The sequence below is a fragment of the Balaenoptera ricei genome, chromosome 1 (genome assembly GCF_028023285.1).
Source record: "Balaenoptera ricei isolate mBalRic1 chromosome 1, mBalRic1.hap2, whole genome shotgun sequence".
NCBI classification, from domain to species: domain Eukaryota; kingdom Metazoa; phylum Chordata; class Mammalia; order Artiodactyla; family Balaenopteridae; genus Balaenoptera; species Balaenoptera ricei.
In genome coordinates, this window is record NC_082639.1 from 189261056 (window position 1) to 189281179 (window position 20124).

The following is a 20124-nucleotide window of genomic DNA, read 5'->3' on the forward strand; positions in this document are numbered from 1 at the left end:
AGACGCGCAGGCTCAGTAGTTGAGGAGCACAGGCTCCAGACGCGCAGGCTCAGTAGTTGAGGAGCACAGGCTCCAGACGCGCAGGCTCAGTAGTTGAGGAGCACAGGCTCCAGACGCGCAGGCTCAGTAGTTGAGGAGCACAGGCTCCAGACGCGCAGGCTCAGTAGTTGAGGAGCACAGGCTCCAGACGCGCAGGCTCAGTAGTTGAGGAGCACAGGCTCCAGACGCGCAGGCTCAGTAGTTGTGGAGCACAGGCTCCAGACGCGCAGGCGTAGTAGGTGTGGCTCACGGGCCTAGTCGCTCCGCGGCGTGTGGGATCTTCCCAGACCAGGGCTCGAACCCGTGTCCCCTGCATTGGCAGGCGGATTCTCAACCACTGCGCCACCAAGGAAGCCCCCACAGTGGTGAATTTAAACAGAGCCCTGCCTGCCTCAGCCGCCGTCAGCGGAGCAGGTGCAGGCGTGGAGTCTGCAGGAGCTGGAGCTTCGCCGAGGTATGAGGGCAGGCAGGGTGTGAGAGGGCCCTGGGAGGGAAGGCCAGGCCGGGGGGCAGCGGCCACGGAGCACGACGGAAGCTGAGCCCTTACAGGAGGAGGGTGAGGACAGGAGGGGCCCAGGGACCTTGAGAGGGCGGCAGCATCCGCGGACTGAGGTTCCCTGCACCGGCAAAGAATTGCTGGAGTCCCGGCAGCAGAGGAAGTGAGCTGGTGTGAGAGGAGGTGGAGGCCGGAGAGTGAGGTCCTGAAAACGGAGATGGTGTCCGCTACGACGCGGGTCCTCCAAATCCAATTTACAGAAAGGCTTCTGACCAACAGGGAACATTCATTAATTAACAGGAGTTTGAAATAACGTCTAAAAGGGCCCCTTGGCTGTGACTTCTATTTGGGACTATTTCCACAAACAGAGGGCAGGCAAAACAAAACAAAACAAAACAAAAGTGAATGTATTCTCGGAAGGTATTCATAGTAAAACCCTATGCCTGGAAGTACCTCCAACAGGTCCTAGTTTGGATTAGCGCACACTCTCCCGCCAGCTCTAAACACCTTGGCGAAGAGACGCCACCCCACAGCTCAGTCCATCATGTGCTCCAGGACTCTCTCCGGTTATAGCTTTTGTAAAACACTTTTATTGAATTTGAAGCCTATGTCCTTATTTTTTCTTTCAGGGGAGTAAGAGAAGAACAGGTCAGAGTCATCTGCCTAACAGCCCTTAAACACCAGAAGGCAATTTCCAATTAGAGTTTGGTGCGTACCGAGGATCACCTGGCAGAAGGTTTTCACCCGGCTGAGAGGTAGAGCGAGATCTCTCCGGGCAAAAGGCTCGCGAGAAAGTTCATCACAGCGCGCTGACCTGGGGATGCCTCACTCCTCTTTATTCAAAAAAAAACAAAAGACTTTTCACGTGCATTTACAACAATAGCATGAACTCTCACTCAGAAGAATCATGAGCCCACACATCTAAAGAAAAGGTAAGATTCGAAATTTTAAAACTCTATTGTTGAAATATTTAAAAAAGTAATCCACGCTGTGTCAAAGGTTGGAGCTGTGTCTGTGCTTGAATTATCCTTGGAATTCTCTGCTCACTGGCTTGGGAGCACAAGCCTCCCTTCTGGGTTTGAGGCATTTGCAGTAGGACAGCTTGTTAGGGAAGGTGTGACTGAGGCAGCTGACTCAGGTGCTCTTGAGGGGAAGTTTGTTCTGGGGAGAAACTATTACTCTAAGGCCTTGTTAGGGTTTTGGAGCCTTGGGCTTTTTGGCAGGTCAGTGTGCTAAGTCATTAAAAAATATGGAAAGTCAGATAGAAAGCCCTTCCTTTTTCTTTTTAAAGGCTGGAAACAAGCACAGCAGACACAGATGAACCAGAAATCGGAGTGCTGCTGGGATTGTGGTTGTCGTCTGTTGGTTGTATGTTTCTGGTTCTGATTAAACTTAAGTCGATTTTAAAGGGAAATGCTTTTTAAGTCAAGGGACCTTAAAAGCCCCCAGTGCAAGAGAGAAGTGAAAACAAAGATTGATTATTTCAAACTTGCCTCATTTACTGCATCAATAGACACCCATGGAAACATATTCAAAGATTGCTAACCGAGAGCTAAGAGAAGGAAGCGGTTGGGAAGAAATCGGTTATTTCAAGGTGGTGTGCGTCACATAGTGGGAGAAGGTGGGAAAGGATTAGGTATCTCAAAGAGGAAGAAAAGCTGAGATAGACTAAGTTACAGAACTCCCTCCAACTAGCATAAGGGAAAATGGAACAGGAAGAAATACAGCAGAGTCTGAGGGGCTGGAAGTGGGAAGTGGAGTGATATTGGGTCCTTAGCTCTCTTTCCCTCCCCCTCACCCCAGCCCCATATCCCCACATCCCTGCATGGCCGTTTGCCTCTGCTTCTCTCTCTCCAGTTGGGTTTTGGCTGCTTGGCATGTGATGGACAGACATGACTGCGCCACAGCTCCTGGGGGTGCATGTATGGGCTGGGACTAAGGACCAGAGTGGCTGACTGACTCAGCTCTCTCCTAATTCAGGACTCCTGGAGAGAGATGCTGATGGGACCCACTGTGGTCAGGGCCACGCCAGTGAGGCAGGGTTATATGATGCAAACGAGAAGGCCGGTTTCTCCCTGTGGGTAGGTGGGCACCAGAAGTTCTCTGAGAAGGCCGTGGGCTGGGCAACACCCCAGGAGTGACGCATAGAGAAGCCTTTGTATCACTAGGTTGATTTGAACGGGACCTGGGCAAATGTATGGTTTGCATAGTGGTTCAGTTTTTGCACGACTCTGTTCCGGTTGATAATGTTGAGCAATCTCTCTCCTGAGACTGGAGAGGATGGGGGAGGATTGTGTATCATAGTTAATTGCTAGTTCAGCCTGGCTCATCTTGCCAGTGTGTCACTGTTCACGTTCAGAAGCCTTTTGGGTGACGAGGGGTGAATGCGTAGAGCTCCCTTCTAGTAAACAAAGGTCTAGTTGCCTTCTGGACCCCCCTCTCTCTCTTTAGTGCAGTGACTTGGAATCGTGGATGGTACTAAGGGGTAGTTTATTTTTACTCTGAACATACTAACACTAATTTAGTAAACATGTATTTTTAAAAATTAATTTTTATTGGAGTCTAGTTGATTTATAATGTTGTGTTAGTTTCTGCTGTACAGCAAAATGAAGCAGTTATACATATACATCTATCCAGTCTTTTTTTAGCTTCTTTTCCCATATAGGTCATTACAGAGTATTGAGTAGAGTTCCCTGTGCTCTACAGTAGGTCCTTATTATCTGTTTTATATACAGTAGTGTGTATTGGTCAATCCCAAGCTTCCAATTTATCCCTCTTCCCCCCCCACCTTGGTAACCATGAGTTGAAACATGTATTTAAATATGTCAGTTTCATTACATTTTTAAATATTTGAGGGAATCGCAGCATCAAAGAGTTTCAATAAATTCGACCACAGGCCCGTTTAGGGGCATGTTTCTAGGCTATGAACACGAGAAACAAAAAGAAAATTTGCATCTATAGGGAGGATTTCTGGATTTCATAAGTAGCCTGGAAACTTCACGGAACGAGTGGCCGTGTGTTTCTGTGTCTATTTGGGCTCATCTAGTGACAAACGTGGGAAACCGTGTCTGCCGCGAGTCAAATATTGCTCTCTGGGGGCTGGGGCCCTCCACAGATCCTCCTTGCTGAGAGTGAGATGGGGAGGGGAGTGTCTCTCTCTTTCCTTAATAGAATCTGTGTTTTCATTTAGTGGATTTTGGAAACAAAATTTAGGGCTCTTTTTTCTTCTCCAAGTTTTGCGTGCCTTTTGGCTCAGATATTTGTCTTGCCAAGAAGCTTTTAAAAACCAAGTGGTCTGTACCTCAACCAAGAAGTAAACTGTGAAATTCTCTGTAATTTAATGCTTTGATTTAAAACACTTGGAAGGCATTTAGTTTGTGTTTGGCGGTGTTGATATGACTATATTTTAAAAAAATAGAATGCTAGATTCCATTTTCACTTAAACAGCTTTAAAACGTCTCTTGTGGGTGGGTGAGTTGTCAGAAAGCATCTCAAAGAGGATCAGAGTGGGAAGATAAAGGGTAGCCCTTCCTTTATTTTATTAACCAAGTCTGATGAAGTATGCGGATTAGTAAACCAAGATTCATATACCTGTATAAGCATTATTAATATAATCTTTCTTACTATTGTCCTGTTAGCAGTAGTGGGTCATATTTTATAGGGGAGAATGAACATAAATACGAAAGTGGATCTGAGATCATGTCGGAGTCCAGGGTGGTACTAAGGGTTTTCATCCCTGCTTTGTTAACACTTGATGTGTGCGCCTCAGCAAGATACCTCATAATATTAATTTTTTAATTTTTTGACCATACCGCGCGGCATGTGGGATCTTGGTTCCCCGACCAGGGATCGAACCTGTGCCCCCTGCAGTGGAAGTGCAGTCTTAACCACTGGACCACCAGGGAAGTTCCCCTCATATTATTTTGAGATTCTTCTCATTCTAGGTATGAGAAAGAGAATGGTATCTCATGGTTGATCTTTCCAAATACGGAAATCATTAAACTGAGTCATTCATGCTGTTGTTGAAGATACATCCTCAGAGTTGAGAAGTCCTGGGGGCAGGTGGGCTGGCCAGCTAGACAGGTTTTCCCACGGCAACAGTCAGTTCCTTACTCTGGAACCTTTTCCTCTTGTTTGAAAGCAAAGCATCTTGATTTTTTGGGCCACTTTTGTCTGACTTGATCACGCTCTTCAAGTCTGGCTCATGTGAACTAAATTAACAACAGTAATAACACTACACATCTGATTTTATTAAAAGCAACAATTTATTGATCTCCATAGAATATGCCCTTCCGATATCCAGATATTTGTTTCCGTCATTTAGGGATTCCAGTTTCTGGAATTAAGTTACTGGGAAGGACACAGTAATAAACAGAATATTGCTTGGTTGGTGATTATGAATCAGAGCAAAGGGAATGGATTTTTTGGGATGATATATATATATTTTTAAACATCTTTATTGAAGTATAATTGCTTTACAATGGTGTGTTAGTTTCTGCTCTATAACCAAGTGAATCAGCTACACATATACACACGTTCCCATATCTCCTCCCTCCCGCATCTCCCTCCCTCCCACCCTCCCCATCCCACCCCTCTAAGTGGTCACAAAGCACAGATCTGATCTCCCTGTGCTATGCGGCTGCTTCCCACTAGCTATCCATTCCACACTTGGTAGTGTACATATGTCCATGACACTCTCTCACCCTGTCACATCTCACCCCTTCCCCTCCCCATATCCTCAAGTCCATTCTCTAGTAGGTCTGTGTCTCCATTCCCGTCTTGCCACTAGGTTCTCCATGGCCTTTTTTTTTTTTCCTTAGATTCCATATATATGTGTTAGCATACTGTATTTGTTTTTCTCTTTCTGACTTACTTCACTCTGTATGACAGACTCTAACTCCATCCACCTCATTACAAATACCTCCATTTCATTTCTTTTTATGGCTGAGTAATATTCCATTGTATATATGTGCCACATCTTCTTTATCCATTCATCCGATGATGGACACTTAGGTTGCTTCCATGTCCTGGCTATTGTAAATAGAGCTGCAATGAACATTTTGGTACATGACTCTTTTTGAACTATGGTTTTCTCAGGGTATATGCCCAGTAGTGGGATTGCTGGGTCGTATGGTAGTTCTATTTTTAGTTTTTTAAGGAACTTCCATACTGTTCTCCGTAGTGGCTGTATCAATTTACATTCCCACCAACAGTGCAAGAGTGTTCCCTTTTCTCCACACCCTCTCCAGCATTTATTGTTTGTAGATTTTTTCATGATGGCCATTCTGACCGGTGTGAGATGATATCTCATTGTAGTTTTGATTTGCATTTCTCTAATGATTAATGATGTTGAGCATTCTTTCATGTGTCTGTTGGCAATCTGTATATCTTCTTTGGAGAAATGTCTATTTAGGTCTTCTGCCCATTTTTGGATTGGGTTGTTTGTGTTTTTGATATTGAGCTGCATGAGCTGCTTGTAAATCTTGGAGATTAATCCTTTGTCAGTTGCTTCTTTGCAAATATTTTCTCCCATTCTGATGGTTGTCTTTTAGTCTTGCTTATGGTTTCCTTTGCTGTGAAAAAGCTTTTAAGTTTCATTAGGTCCCATTTGTTTATTTGTGTTCTTATTTCCATTTCTCTAGGAGCTGGGTCAAAAAGAATCTTGCTGTGATGTATGTCATAGAGTGTTCTGCCTATGTTTTCCTCTAAGAGTTTGATAGTGTCTGGCCTTACGCTTAGGTCTCTAATCCATTTTGAGTTTATTTTTGTGCATGGTGTCAGGGTGTGTTCTAATTTCATACTTTTACATGTATCTGTCCAATTTTCTCAGCACCACTTTTTGAAGAGGCTGTCTTTTTTCCACTGTATATTTTTGCCTCCTTTATCAAAGATAAGGTGACCATAGGTGCGTGGGTTTATCTCTGGGCTTTCAATCCTGTTCCATTGATCTATACTTCTGTTTTTGTGCCAGTACCAAACTGTCTTGATTACTGTAGCTTTGTAATGTAGTCTGAAGTCAGGGAGCCTGATTCCCCCAGCTCCATTTTCCGTTCTCAAGATTGCTTTGGCTATTCTTTTGTGTTTGTGGGGTTTTTTGTGTTTCCATACAAATTGTGAAATTTTTTGTTCTAGTTCTGTGAAAAATGCCAGTGGTAGTTTGATAGGGATTGCATTGAATCTGTATATTGCTTTGGGTAGTAGAGTCATTTTCACAATGTTGATTCTTCCAATCCAAGAACATGGTATATCTCTCCATCTATTTGTATTATCTTTAATTTCTTTCATCAGTGTCTTATAATTTTCTGCATACAGGTCTTTTGTCTCCTTAGGTAGGTTTATTCCTAGATATTTTATTCTTTTTGTTGCAATGGTAAATGGGAGTGTTTTCTTAATTTCACTTTCAGATTTTTTGTCATTAGTGTATAGAAATGCAAGAGATTTCTGTGCATTAATTTTGTATCCTGCTACTTTACCAAATTCATTGATTAGCTCTAGGAGTTTTCTGGTAGCATCTTTAGGATTCTCTATGTATAGTATCATGTCATCTGCAAACAGTGACAGCTTTACTTCTTCTTTTCCGATTTGGATTCCTTTTATTTCTTTTTCTTCTCTGATTGCTGTGGCTAAAACTTCCCAAACTATGTTGAATAATAGTGGTGAGAGTGGGCAACCTTGTCTTGTTCCTGATCTTAGTGGAAATGGTTTCAGTTTTTCACCATTGAGGACAATGTTGGCTGTGGGTTTGTCATATATGGCCTTTATTATGTTGAGGAAAGTTCCCTCTATGCCTACTTTCTGCAGGGCTTTTATCATAAATGGGTGTTGAATTTTGTCAAAAGCTTTCTCTGCATCTATTGAGATGATCATATGGTTTTTCTCCTTCAATTTGTTAATATGGTGTATCACGTTGATTGATTTGCGAATATTGAAGAATCCTTGCATTCCTGGGATAAATCCCACTTGATCATGGTGTATGATCCTTTTAATGTGCTGTTGGATTCTGTTTGCTAGTATTTTGTTGAGGATTTTTGCATCTATGTTCATCAGTGATATTGGCCTCTAGTTTTCTTTCTTTGTGACATCTTTGTCTGGTTTTGGTATCAGGGTGATGGTGGCCTCGTAGAATGAGTTTGGGAGTGTTCCTCCCTCTGCAATATTTTGGAAGAGTTTGAGAAGGATAGGTGTTAGCTGTTCTCTAAATGTTTGATAGAATTCGCCTGTGAAGCCATCTGGTCCTGGGCTTTTGTTTGTTGGAAGATTTTTAATCACAGTTTCAATTTCAGTGCTTGTGATTGGTCTGTTCATATTTTCTATTTCTTCCTGGTTCAGTCTCGGCAGGTTGTGCATTTCTAAGAATCTGTCCATTTCTTCCAGGTTGTCCATTTTATTGGCATAGAGTTGCTTGTAGTAATCTCTCATGATCTTTTGTATTTCTGCAGTGTCAGTGGTTACTTCTCCTTTTTCATTTCTAATTCTATTGATTTGAGTCTTCTCCCTTTTTCTCTTGATGAGTCTGGCTAATGGTTTGTCAATTTTGTTTATCTTCTCGAAGAACCAGCTTTTAGTTTCATTGATTTTTGCTATTGTTTCCTTCATTTCTTTTTCATTTATTTCTGATCTGATCTTTATGATTTCTTTCCTTCTGCTAGCTTTGGAGTTTTTTTGCTCTTCTTTCTCTAATTGCTTTAGGTGCAAGGTTAGGTTGTTTATTCGAGATGTTTCCTGTCTCTTGATGTAGGCTTGTATTGCTATAAACTTCCCTCTTAGCACTGCTTTTGCTGCATCCCATAGGTTTTGGGTCGTCGTGTCTCCATTGTCATTTGTTTCTAGGTATTTTTTGATTTCCCCTTTGATTTCTTCAGTGATCACTTCGTTATTAAGTAGTGTATTGTGTAGCCTCCATGTGTTTGTATTTTTTACAGATCTTTTCCTGTAATTGATATCTAGTCTCATAGCGTTGTGCTCGGAAAAGATACTTGATACGATTTCAATTTTCTTAAATTTACCAAGGCTTGATTTGTGACCCAAGATATGATCTATCCTGGAGAATGTTCCATGAGCACTTGAGAAAAATGTGTATTCTGTTGTTTTTGGATGGAATGTCCTATAAATATCAATTAAGTCCATCTTGTTTAATGTATCATTTAAAGCTTGTGTTTCCTTATTTATTTTCATTTTGGATGATCTGTCCATTGGTGAAAGTGGGGTGTTAAAGTCCCCTACTATGATTGTGTTACTGTCGATTTCCCCTTTTATGGCTGTTAGTATTTGCCTTATGTATTGAGGTGCTCCTATGTTGGGTGCATAAATATTTACAATTGTTATACCTTCCTCTTGGATCGATCCCTTGATCATTATATAGTGTCCTTCTTTGTCTCTTGTAATAGTCTTTATTTTAAAGTCTATTTTGTCTGATATGAGAATTGCTACTCCAGCTTTCTTTTTATTTCCATTTGCATGGAATATCTTTTTCCATCCCCTCACTTTCAGTCTGTATGTGTCTCTAGGTCTGAAGTGGGTCTCTTGTAGACAGCATATATATGGGTCTTGCTTTTGTATCCATTCAGCCAGTCTGTGTCTTTTGGTGGGAGCATTTAATCCATTTACATTTAAGGTAATTTATACCTTAAATGTAAGGAATAAGGTATGTTCCTATTCCCATTTTCTTAGATATTTTGTGTTTGTTATTGTAGGTGTTTTCCTTCTCTTGTGTTTCTTGCCTAGAGAAGTTCCTTTAGCATTTGTTGTAAAGCTGGTTTGGTGGTGCTGAACTCTCTCAGCTTTTGCTTGTCTGTAAAGGTTTTAATTTCTCCATCAAATCTGAATGAGATCCTTGCTGGGTAGAGTAACCTTGGTTGTAGGTTTTTCTCCTTCATGACTTTAAGTATATCCTGCCACTCCCTTCTGGCTTGCAGAGTTTCTGCTGAAAGATCAGCTGTTAACCTTATGGGGATTCCCTTGTGTGTTATTTGTTGTTTTTCCCTTGCTGCTTTTAATATGTTTTCTTTACTTTTAATTTTTGATAGTTTGATTAATATGTGTCTTGGTGTGTTTCTCCTTGGATTTATCCTGTATGGGACTCTCTGTGCTTCCAGGAGTTGATTAACTATTTCCTTTCCCATATTAGGGAAGTTTTCAACTATAATCTCTTCAAATATTTTCTCAGTCCCTTTCTTTTTCTCTTCTTCTTCTGGGAGCCCTGTAATTTGAATGTTGGTGCGTTTAATGTTGTCCCAGAGATCTCTGACACTGTTCTCAGTTCTTTTCATTCTTTTTTCTTTATTCTGCTCTGCAGTAGTTATTTCCACTATTTTATCTTCCAGGTCACTTATCCTTTCTTCTGCCTCAGTTATTCTGCTATTGATCCCGTCTAGAGTATTTTTAATTTCATTTATTGTGTTTTTCATTGTTGCTTGGTTCCTCTTTAGTTCTTCTACATCCTTGTTAAGTGTTTCTTGCATTTTGTCTATTCTATTTCCAAGATTTTGGATCATCTTTACTATCATTATTCTGAATTCTTTTTCAGGTAGACTGCCTATTTCCTCTTCATTTGTTAGGTCTGGTGTGTTTTGACCCTGCTCCTTCACCTGCTGTGTGGTTTTTTGTCTTCTCATTTTGCTTTTCTTACTGTGTTTGGGGTCTCCTTTTCACAGGCTGCAGGTTTGTAGTTCCCGTTGTTTTTGGTATCTGTCCCCAGTGGCTAACGTTGATTCAGTGGGTTGTGTAGGCTTCCTGGTGGAGGGGACTAGTGCCTGTGTTCTGGTGGATGAGGTTGGATCTTGTCTTTCTGGTGGGCACGTCCACGTCTGGTGGTGTGTTTTGGGGTGTCTGTGGCCTTATTATGATTTTAGGCAGCCTCTCTGCTAATGGATGGAGCTGTGTTCCTGTCTTGCTAGTTGTTTGGCATAGGGTGTCCAGCACTGTAGCTTGCTGGTCGTTGAGTGAAGCTGGATCTTGATGTTGAGATGGAGATCTCTGAGAGATTTTCACTGTTTGGTATTACGTGGAGCTGGGAGGTCTCTTGTGGACCAGTGTCCTGAAGTTGGCTCTCCCACCTCAGAGGCACAGCCCTGATGCCTGGCTGGAGCACCAAGAGCCTTTCATCCACACGGCTCAGGATAAAAGGAAGAAAAAAATAGAAAGAAAGAAAGAAAGAGGATAAAATAAAATAAAATAAAGCCAAGTACGTGGAGATTTTCTTGCCTTTTGGGAGGTCTGACGTCTTCTGCCAGCGTTCAGTGGGTGTTCTGTAGGAGCAGTTCCACGTGTAGATGTATTTCTACTGTATCTGTGGGAAGGAAGGTGATCTCTGCGTCTTACTCTTCCGCCATCTTGCCCCGGGACTTTGGGATGATATTTTAATGATGCCATGGTGGTAAATCGTGGTGGTGGATTTTCTCTGCTCCTCAACAGAGAGCACTTCTGTTGTGACTCATCTAGATTCGGTATCTCTTTTCCTTTTTTTTCTGATTCAGAGTTGGATAAGTACTGTTAAAATCTTGAATCTTGTGTTTCCATGTATCCTCTATTCCATGCAGATTGCAGCCCTTCTGTTAACACCTTCTTTTATGAAGCCATTGCTGTTGTTTCCGGCTAAGCCTATTTTCCTGTAGCTAAGTGCCCAGAAGATTGGTTGGACTTGGGGGGTTCTAGATGCCTCTCAACCACCCACTTTTAGACCATATTTCAAGGTGGGCTTTGTTCACAGATGACTGATCTCAGGGTAATAATCACTGCATTTTTTGAGCCTATGATATACCACCAGGCTTGTTAACTCTTTTAGTTTGTGGACTGGGTATTTGATACTCATTTTAGAGGTAAGGAAACTGAAGCTCAAAGAGGTTCAAGAATTTACCCAGTGTCTCACAGCTTGATTCTGGCTGAGTTGGGATTCAGAACCAGTTCTCTCTGATCAAATCTTGTTCTTTCTAACACTGAATCTTCCTACTTTTACTTTCAGGGGATACTAATGTCTAAGTTTTGTAAGAACCCTACTTTGCCTTTCAATCCTGATTAGAGTGGAATACTCTATTATATTACTATATTACTATAATATAACAGTATATTATAGTAGAATACTTATATTTTAGAACAAAAATGTGTAAGGCAGAGTCTTTACAGCACATCAACATGACAGAAGTGTTACACAGCTCGCATTTATTTAGAATTTAGTACGTGCTCATATTATTGAAATGCTTGACACACATAATTTCGTTTATTTTTAAGGACAATTCTTTGAGGTTGGTGGTACTATTACCAACACTGTGTAGTTGGGGAGATTAAGTCAGAAGTTAAATAACCCACAGAGTGACACAAGCCCTGACTCAAATCCATGCTGTCTGACCAGGTTTGACCTCTTACTGGTTCTACTGCACTGCCTCTTTGGTGAATAGAAACGTGAGGACTCCAGGTCCGAAGATCATACTGCCTGAACTAGCTTTACCTATAGGTCTCCTTCAAGAAAGTCTGCACCTCCTCTATGCCAGGTGTGGTGTCAGGAGACGATGATAAATAAGTCCTTTCCTTTAAACATTTTATTGACATGTAAGTGACTTAGCTATAACCCAAAGTGATAAGTAAGGAAGTCGCTGGGGCCGTGAGAATACAGATGAGGAGGAAATTCATTCTGCCTGAGGGAGTGGGAGGGGAGGGTATGCCACGTAGGAACTGAGAAGTGATGAGTAAAGAGAGTCTTTAAGTCCAAGGAGGCGGCAGGCGGGGGAGAGGAATATCACCGTAGGCAGTGGCAAGAGGCCTGGGGGCGAGAAAACACAAGGCTTGCTCCAGAAGAGTGAGTGCTGGAGCAAAGCAGAAGAGGGCGCTGGTGAATGACTGGAAAAGAAGACAAGAAAGTCAGACTGGGACCAGAGTTTGAAGAGCCTTTTACACATGGAGGTTGGAGGTTGGAAGTAACTGAGAGCCACGGAGGTTTTTCAGCATTGGAGTCACATGATTAGCTAAGACTCGTGTGGAGAATGGGAGATCAAGTGAAGGAAATACGGTGGTTTAGAAGAGCAGCTTACAGTAATACAGGTGAGAGTAAAGGATGAGTGTCTGGTGTAGAAGAGCCACACTGGGCATGGAGGTTGCTCAAGTAGAACCTGCAGGAACGGGAGGCTGATTAGTTGGAACCAGGGAGCCAAGGGCGACTTTGGGGTTTCCAACTTGGGCAATGGAACGAATGGTGGTTTTCTTTTTTCTTTTTTGAATGTAGTTGCTTTAATGAAAAATGACACAGAAACATACAAAGATATTTACTTAAAGACGGAGATAACACAGTATATCCTAGACTAGGGCGTAACTTCCCATTCCCCAAGCTCCCCCCAAGAACACATTGCTATGAATGATACCACTGCTTGGAATGAGGGTTACCCCTTTTTTTCATTCTTATGGGGTTTTATGCCCTCCAAATGCCTCCCACCATGGGGGCTTGGCTAAGCAATAACCTTCCCACTGGGTACAAGAAACTGGAATTGGTAACAATGCAGACACTATAAATAGGGACCTGAGCTTCACTTGGGTTAGAGGATTTAATTTATACAACTAGCACTGTCCATTAAGCTTCACGCTGAGAAAGTAATCTTAAAATATTTTGCCAAGGGAAAGAATACAGTCGAATGGTGCTTTCCTTAACCAATGTTAACAATTTAAGATGAGGAGCATGGGCTTCCCTGGTGGCGCAGTGGTTAAAAATCCGCCTGCCAATGCAGGGGACACGGGTTCGAGCCCTGGTCCAGGAAGGTCCCACATGCCGCAGAGCAACTAAGCCCGTGTGCCACAACTCCTGAGCCTGCGATCTAGAGCCCACGAGCCACAACTACTGAAGCCCCCATGCCACAACTACTGAACCCGCGTGCATAGAGCCCGTGCTCCGCAGCAAGAGAAGCCACCACAATGAAAAGCCCACGCAGCACAACGAAGACCCAACACAGCCAAAAATAAATAAGAAAAAAAAAAAAACAAAAAAAAAAACAGTACCATTAAAAAAAAAAAAGATGAGGAGATTTTTTGTAATTGTGTTTTTATTGTTGTTGTTTGTTTTTTGACATAACTTTCAAGTGTCTCAAAAATTCCTAAGCTGTGAATATAAGTTTTAGCTTGTATGGTTTTAATATTTTTTTTCTCTAACATAATATTTTTTTTTTCATATCTTTATTGGAGTATAATTGCTTTACAATGGTACGTTAGTTTCTGCTTTATAACAAAGTGAATCAGTTATACATATACATATATCCCCGTATCTCTTCCCTCTTGTGTCTCCCTCCCTCCCACCCTCCCTATCCCACCCCTCTAGGTGGTCACAAAGCACCGAGCTGATCTCCCTGTGCTACGCGGCTGCTTCCCAATAGCTATCTATGTTACGTTTGGTAGTGTATATATGTCCATGCCACTCTCTCACTTCGTCCCAGCTTACCCTTCCCCCTCCCCATATACTCAAGTCCATTCTCTAGTAGGTCTGTGTCTTTATTCCCGTCTTGCCCCTAGGTTCTTCATGACCATTTATTTTTTCTTAGATTCCATATATATGTGTTAGCATACAGTATTTCTTTTTCTCTTTCTGACTTACTTCACTCTGTATGACAGACTCTAGGTCCATCCACCTCACGACAAATAATTCAATTTCGTTTCTTTTTATGGCTGAGTAATATTCCATTGTATATATGTGCCACATCTTCTTTATCCATTCATCTGTCGATGGACACTTAGGTTGCTTCCATGTCCTGGCTATTGTAAATAGTGCTGCAATGAACATTGTGGTACATGACTCTTTTTGAATTATGGTTTTCTCAGGGTATACGCCCAGTAGTGGGATTGCTGAGTCGTATGGTAGTTCTATTTTTAGTTTTTTAAGGAACCTCCATACTGTTTTCCATAGTGGCTGTATCAATGCACATTCCCACCAACAGTGCAAGAGGGTTCTCTTTTCTCCACAGCCTCTCCAGCATTTATTGTTTGTAGATTTATTGATGATGGCCATTCTGACTGGTGTGAGATGATATCTCATTGTAGTTTTTTTTAAAAAATATTTATTTATTTATTTATTTTTGGCTGTGTTGGGTCTTCGTTTCTGTGTGAGGGCTTTCTCTAGTTGCGGCGAGTGGGGGCCACTCTTCATCGCAGTGCGCGGACCTCTCACTATCGCGGCCTCTCTTGTTGCAGAGCACAAGCTCCAGACGCGCAGGCTCAGTAGCTGTGGCTCACGGGCCTAGTTGCTCCGCGGCATGTGGGATCTTCCCAGGCCAGGGCTCGAACCCGTGTCCCCCGCATTGGCAGGCAGATTCTCAACCACTGTGCCACCAGGGAAGCCCTCTCATTGTAGTTTTGATTTGCATTTCTCTAGTGACTAATGATGTTGAGCATTCTTTCATGTGTTTGTTGGCAATCTGTATATCTTCTTTGGAGAAATGTCTATTTAGGTCTTCTGCCCATTTTTGGATTGGGTTGTTTGTTTTTTTGATATTGAGCTACATGAGCTGCTTGTAAATTTTGGAGATTAATCCTTTGTCAGTTGCTTCCTTTGCAAATATTTTCTCCGATTCTGAGGGTTGTCTTTTGGTCTTGTTTATGGTTTCCTTTGCTGTGCAAAAGCTTTTAAGTTTCATTAGGTCCCATTTGTTTATTTTTGTTTTTATTTCCATTTCTCTAGGAGGTGGGTCAAAAAGAATCTTGCTGTGATGTATGTCATAGAGTGTTCTGCCTATGTTTTCCTCTAAGAGTTTAATAGTGTCTGTCCTTACATTTAGGTCTTTAATCCATTTTGAGTTTATTTTTGTGTATGGTGTTAGGGAGTGTTGTAATTTCATTCTTTCACATGTAGCTGTCCAGTTTTCCCAGCACCACTTATTGAAGATGCTGTCTTTTCTCCACTGTATATTCTTGCCTCGTTTATCAATGATAAGGTGACCATATGTGCGTGGGTTTATCCCTGGGCTTTCAATCCTGTTCCATTGATCTATATTTCTGTTTTTGTGCCAGTACCATACTGTCTTGATTACTGTAGCTTTGTAGTATAGTCTGAAGTCAGGGAGCCTGACTCCTCCAGCTCCGTTTTTCTTTCTCAAGATTGCTTTGGCTATTTGGGGTCTTTTGTGTTTCCACACAAATTGTGAAATTTTTTGCTCTAGTTCTGTGAAAAATGCCAGTGGTAGTTTGATAGGGATTGTGCTGAATCTGTAGATTGCTTTGGGTGGTATAGTCATTTTCACAGCGTTGATTCTTCCAAGCCAAGAACATGGTATATCCCTCCATCTATTTGTACCACCTTTAATTTCTTTCATCAGTGTCTTATAATTTTCTGCATACAGGTCTTTTGTCCCCTTAGGTAGGTTTATTCCTAGATGTTTTATTCTTTTTGTTGCAGTGGTAAATGGGAGTGTTTTCTTAATTTCACTTTCAGATTTTTCATCATTAGTGTGTAGGAATGCAAGAGATTTCTGTGCATTAATTTTGTATCCTGCTACTTTACCAAATTCATTGATTAGCTCTAGTATTTTTCTGGTAGCATCTTTAGGATTCTCTATGTATAGTATCATGTCATCTGCAAACAGTGACAGCTTTATTTCTTCTTTTCCAATTTGGATTCCTTTTATTTCTTTTTCTTCTCTGAGTGCCATGGCTAAAACTTCCAAAACTATGTTGAATAATAGTGTTGAGAGTGGGCAACCTTGTCTTGTTCCTGATCTTAGTGGAAATGGTTTCAGTTTTTCACCATTGAGGATGATGTTGGCTGTGGGTTTGTCATATATGGCCTTTATTATGTTGAGGTAAGTTCCTCTATGACTACTTTCTGGAGGGTTTTTATAATAAATGGGTGTTGAATTTTGTCGAAAGCTTTCTCTGCATATACTGAGATGATCATATGGTTTTTCTCTGTCAATTTGCTAATATGGTGTATCACATTGATTTGCGTATATTGAAAAATCCTTGCATTCCTGGGATAAACCCCACTTGATCATGGTGTATGATCCTTTTAATGTGCTGTTGGATTCTGTTTGCTAGTATTTTGTTGAGGATTTTTGCATCTATGTTCATCAGTGGTATTGGCCTGTAGTTTTCTTTCTTTGTGATATCTTTGTCTGGTTTTGGTATCAGGGTGATGGTGGCCTTGTAGAATGAGTTTGGGAGTGTTCCTCCCTCTGCTATATTTTGGAAGAGTTTGAGAAGGATAGGTGTTAGCTGTTCTCTAAATGTTTGATAAAATTCGCCTGCGAAGCCATCTGGTACTGGGCTTTTGTTTGTTGGAAGATTTTTAATCACAGTTTCAATTTCAGTGCTTGTGATTGGTCTGTTCATATTTTCTGTTTCTTCCTGGTTCAGTCTTGGCAGGTTGTGCATTTCTAAGAATTTATCCATTTCTTCCAGGTTGTCCATTTTATTGGCATATAGTTGCTTGTAGTAATCTCTCATGATCCTTTTTATTTCTGCAGTGTCAGTTCCTTCCCCTTTTTCATTTCTAATTCTATTGATATGAGTCTTCTCCCTTTTTTTCTTGATGAGTCTGGCTAATGGTTTATCAATTTTTTTTATTTTCTCAAAGAACCAGCTTTTAGTTTTATTGATTTTTGCTATCATTTCCTTCATTTCTTTTTCATTTATTTCTGATCTGATCTTTATGATTTCTTTCCTTCTGCTAACTTTGAGGTTTTTTGTTCTTCTTTCTCTAATTGCTTTAGGTGTAAGGTTAGGTTGTTTATTTGAGATGTTTCTTGTTTCTTGAGGTAGGATTGTATTGCTATAAACTTCCCTCTTAGAACTGCTTTTGCTGCATCCCATAGGTTTTGGGTTGTTGTGTTTTCATTGTCATTTGTTTCTATGTATGTTTTGATTTCCTCTTTGATTTCTTCAGTGATCTCTTGGTTATTAAGTAGTGTATAGTTTAGCCTCCATGTGTTTGTATTTTTTACAGATCTTTTCCTGTAATTGATATCTAGTCTCGTAGCGTTGTGGTCAGAAAAGATACTTGATATGATTTCAATTTTCTTAAATTTACCAGGGCTTGACTTGTGACCCAAGATATGATCTATCCTGGAGAATGTTCCATGAGCACTTGAGAAGAAAGTGTGTTCTGTTGTTTTTGGATGGAATGTCCTCTAAATATCAATTAAGTCCATCTTGTTTAATGTACCTTTTAAAGCTTTTGTTTCCTTATTTACTTTCATTTTGGATGATCTGTCCATTGGTGAATGTGGGGTGTTAAAGTCCCCTACTATGATTGTGTTACTGTCTATTTCCCCTTTTATGCCTGTTAGTATTTGCCTTATGTATTGAGGTGCTCCTATGTTGGGTGCATAAATATTTACAATTGTTCTATCTTCTTCTTGGATTGATCCCTTGATTATTATGTAGTGTCCTTCTTTGTCTCTTGTAATAGTCTTTGTTTTAAAGTCTATTTTGTCTGATATGAGAATTGCTACTCCAGCTTTCTTTTGATTTCCATTTGCATGGAATATCTATTTCCATCCCCTCACTTTCAGTCTATATGTGTCCCTAGGTCTGAAGTGGGTCTCTTGTAGACAGCGTATATACGGGTCTTGTTTTTGTATCCATTAAGCCAGTCTGTGTCTTTCGGTTGGTGCATTTAATCCATTTACATTGAAGGAAATTATCAATATATATGTTCCTGTTACCATTTTCTTAATTGTTTTAGGTTTGTTATTGTAGGTGTTTTCCTTCTCTTGTGTTTCCTGCCTAGAGAAGTTCCTTTAGTATTTGTTGTAAAGGTGGTTTGGTGGTGCTGAATTCTCTTAGCTTTTGCTTGTCTGTAAAGGTTTTAATTTCTACGTCAAATCTGAATGAGATCCTTGCTGGGTAGAGTAATCTTGGTTGTAGGTTTTTCCCCTTCATCACTTTAAATATAACATAATATTTTTAATCAAAATACTTCTAGAAGCTAATAATTCAGTTAATCAAACATTTGTTATCTATTATATGGCAGACACATGTAAATATTTGATGAACAATAGCCATTCAATCTCAAGGTGAAACAAGGGCAGCTGTCACAGTTGGGGCCTTCAGTGGTTCTCTCGTCAGCTCATGATGGTGAAGGAATTGCCCTACCTCCTTGTGGTCCCTCAAGTACAGAGAGTGCCCCCTTGTGTTGTGTTCTTGGACCTCACAACTGACATTCCTGGTAACCACCTGCCAACTACTTGACCATGACTCATTAATCCTTATTTAGACTAATCATTTTCCTACCCAGAAGGTTTTGTTTTCAATCTTATATGCGAATTTGCCTCCAGAAGTTTATTTTTCACATAGTCATTAAGGTAAGCCTGATTCTTCAAACCAGGATCAACATATAACAAAAATTGGGAGACCTGAAAGGAAAACTCTGGCAGTGAGAAAAAGCCATTTCCGTTAGTCCTATGTTTTCTAATTTTTGCATTGTTTCTAGATACACTAATCTAAGGTTAAAAAAAATTTTTTTTCAAACTTTTAACAGACTGTATGGATTCAGAAGCCAAACAAGGCAGCATTTAGTGAGTAAGACATCTTGTTGAAAACATATCCCAGTGCTTTCAAGTGATCCTGGGCATGGGATTTGAGGCCGGAAAAGACTAGGTTTGGATGATACAATTTAGGATCATTACTTATTTATTAAAAAGGGTCCTTTCTTATTCCATGAATGGAAGAAAGCTAGAGCATAGAAAACAGAGAATATAGCTTTTTGACCAGGGACTGAGGCATGAGGGAGCTCTGTGTTCTTGGCTGCTGCGTCTGGAGTGGAGTTTTGCATCACTGAGCTGGGAGGGGGAGGAAGGGAGGGAGGGAGCAGGTCTTGGTCAAATACCACTGACTTTCATTGTTCTCACTGAGTTTTTATGTTTTCTTGAATAAATGTGTCTTCATTTGCTGTATGCCCTTAGGACAATTTCCAGAGACTTTTTTTTTTAAAATTTCTTTAATTTCTTTATTTTTGGCTGCGTTGGGTCTTCGTTGCTGCGCACGGGCTTTCTCTAGCTGTGGTGAACAGGGGCTACTCTTCGTTGCGGTGTGCGGGCTTCTCATTGTGGTGGCTTCTCTTGTTGCAGAGCACGGGCTCTAGGGGCACGGGCTTCAGTAGTTGTGGCACATGGGCTCAGTTGCTCCGCGGCATGTGGGATCTTCCTGGACCAGGGCACGAACCTGTGTCCCCTGCATTGGCAGGTGGATTCTTAACCACTGCACCACCAGGGAAGCCCCTCCAGAGACTTTTAACAGTTTTTTTTTTTTTTTTAACTTTTACCAGTTTCCCTGGGGAGAGGATCCTTGGAAGTCCTCACACTGTCATGCTGGAAATAGAACTCGCTTCTAGACTATTTTTTTAAAATATTGTCGTTATTCTAGAATAAATGAAAGATCAATCCCTTTGGGTTACTTAGGAATAATACTGTATTGCCATGTTTAATTTCTTTCATGTGTACATTTACAGGCTCCCATCTATATGAAAAAGAAACTGCCTCATTGCTATAACATTGCTGCTCCTCCAAATATTCCTTTTGAATCCCAAGCCACCTCCCTGCATCTTTACCGTGACTCACCACCTCATGGCAGGAGGGCCACCCATGGGATCAGTCAGACTTCTTCTGACACTATGCATAAGCAGAGTC

The 20124-nt window shown here is 41.0% G+C and overlaps 1 protein-coding gene across 1 annotated transcript in view; it reads left to right on the forward strand.

Moving 5' to 3' along the window:
• Positions 1-280: 280 nt before the first annotated feature.
• NEK7 (NIMA related kinase 7) overlaps positions 281-20124 on the forward strand; it is a 340627-nt gene continuing 320783 nt past the window's right edge. Inside the window, exons 1-2 of the mRNA XM_059943019.1 lie at positions 281-493; positions 1165-1467. The gene's annotated coding sequence lies outside the window, so the exon portion shown is untranslated. The remainder of the gene's footprint in view (positions 494-1164; positions 1468-20124) is intronic.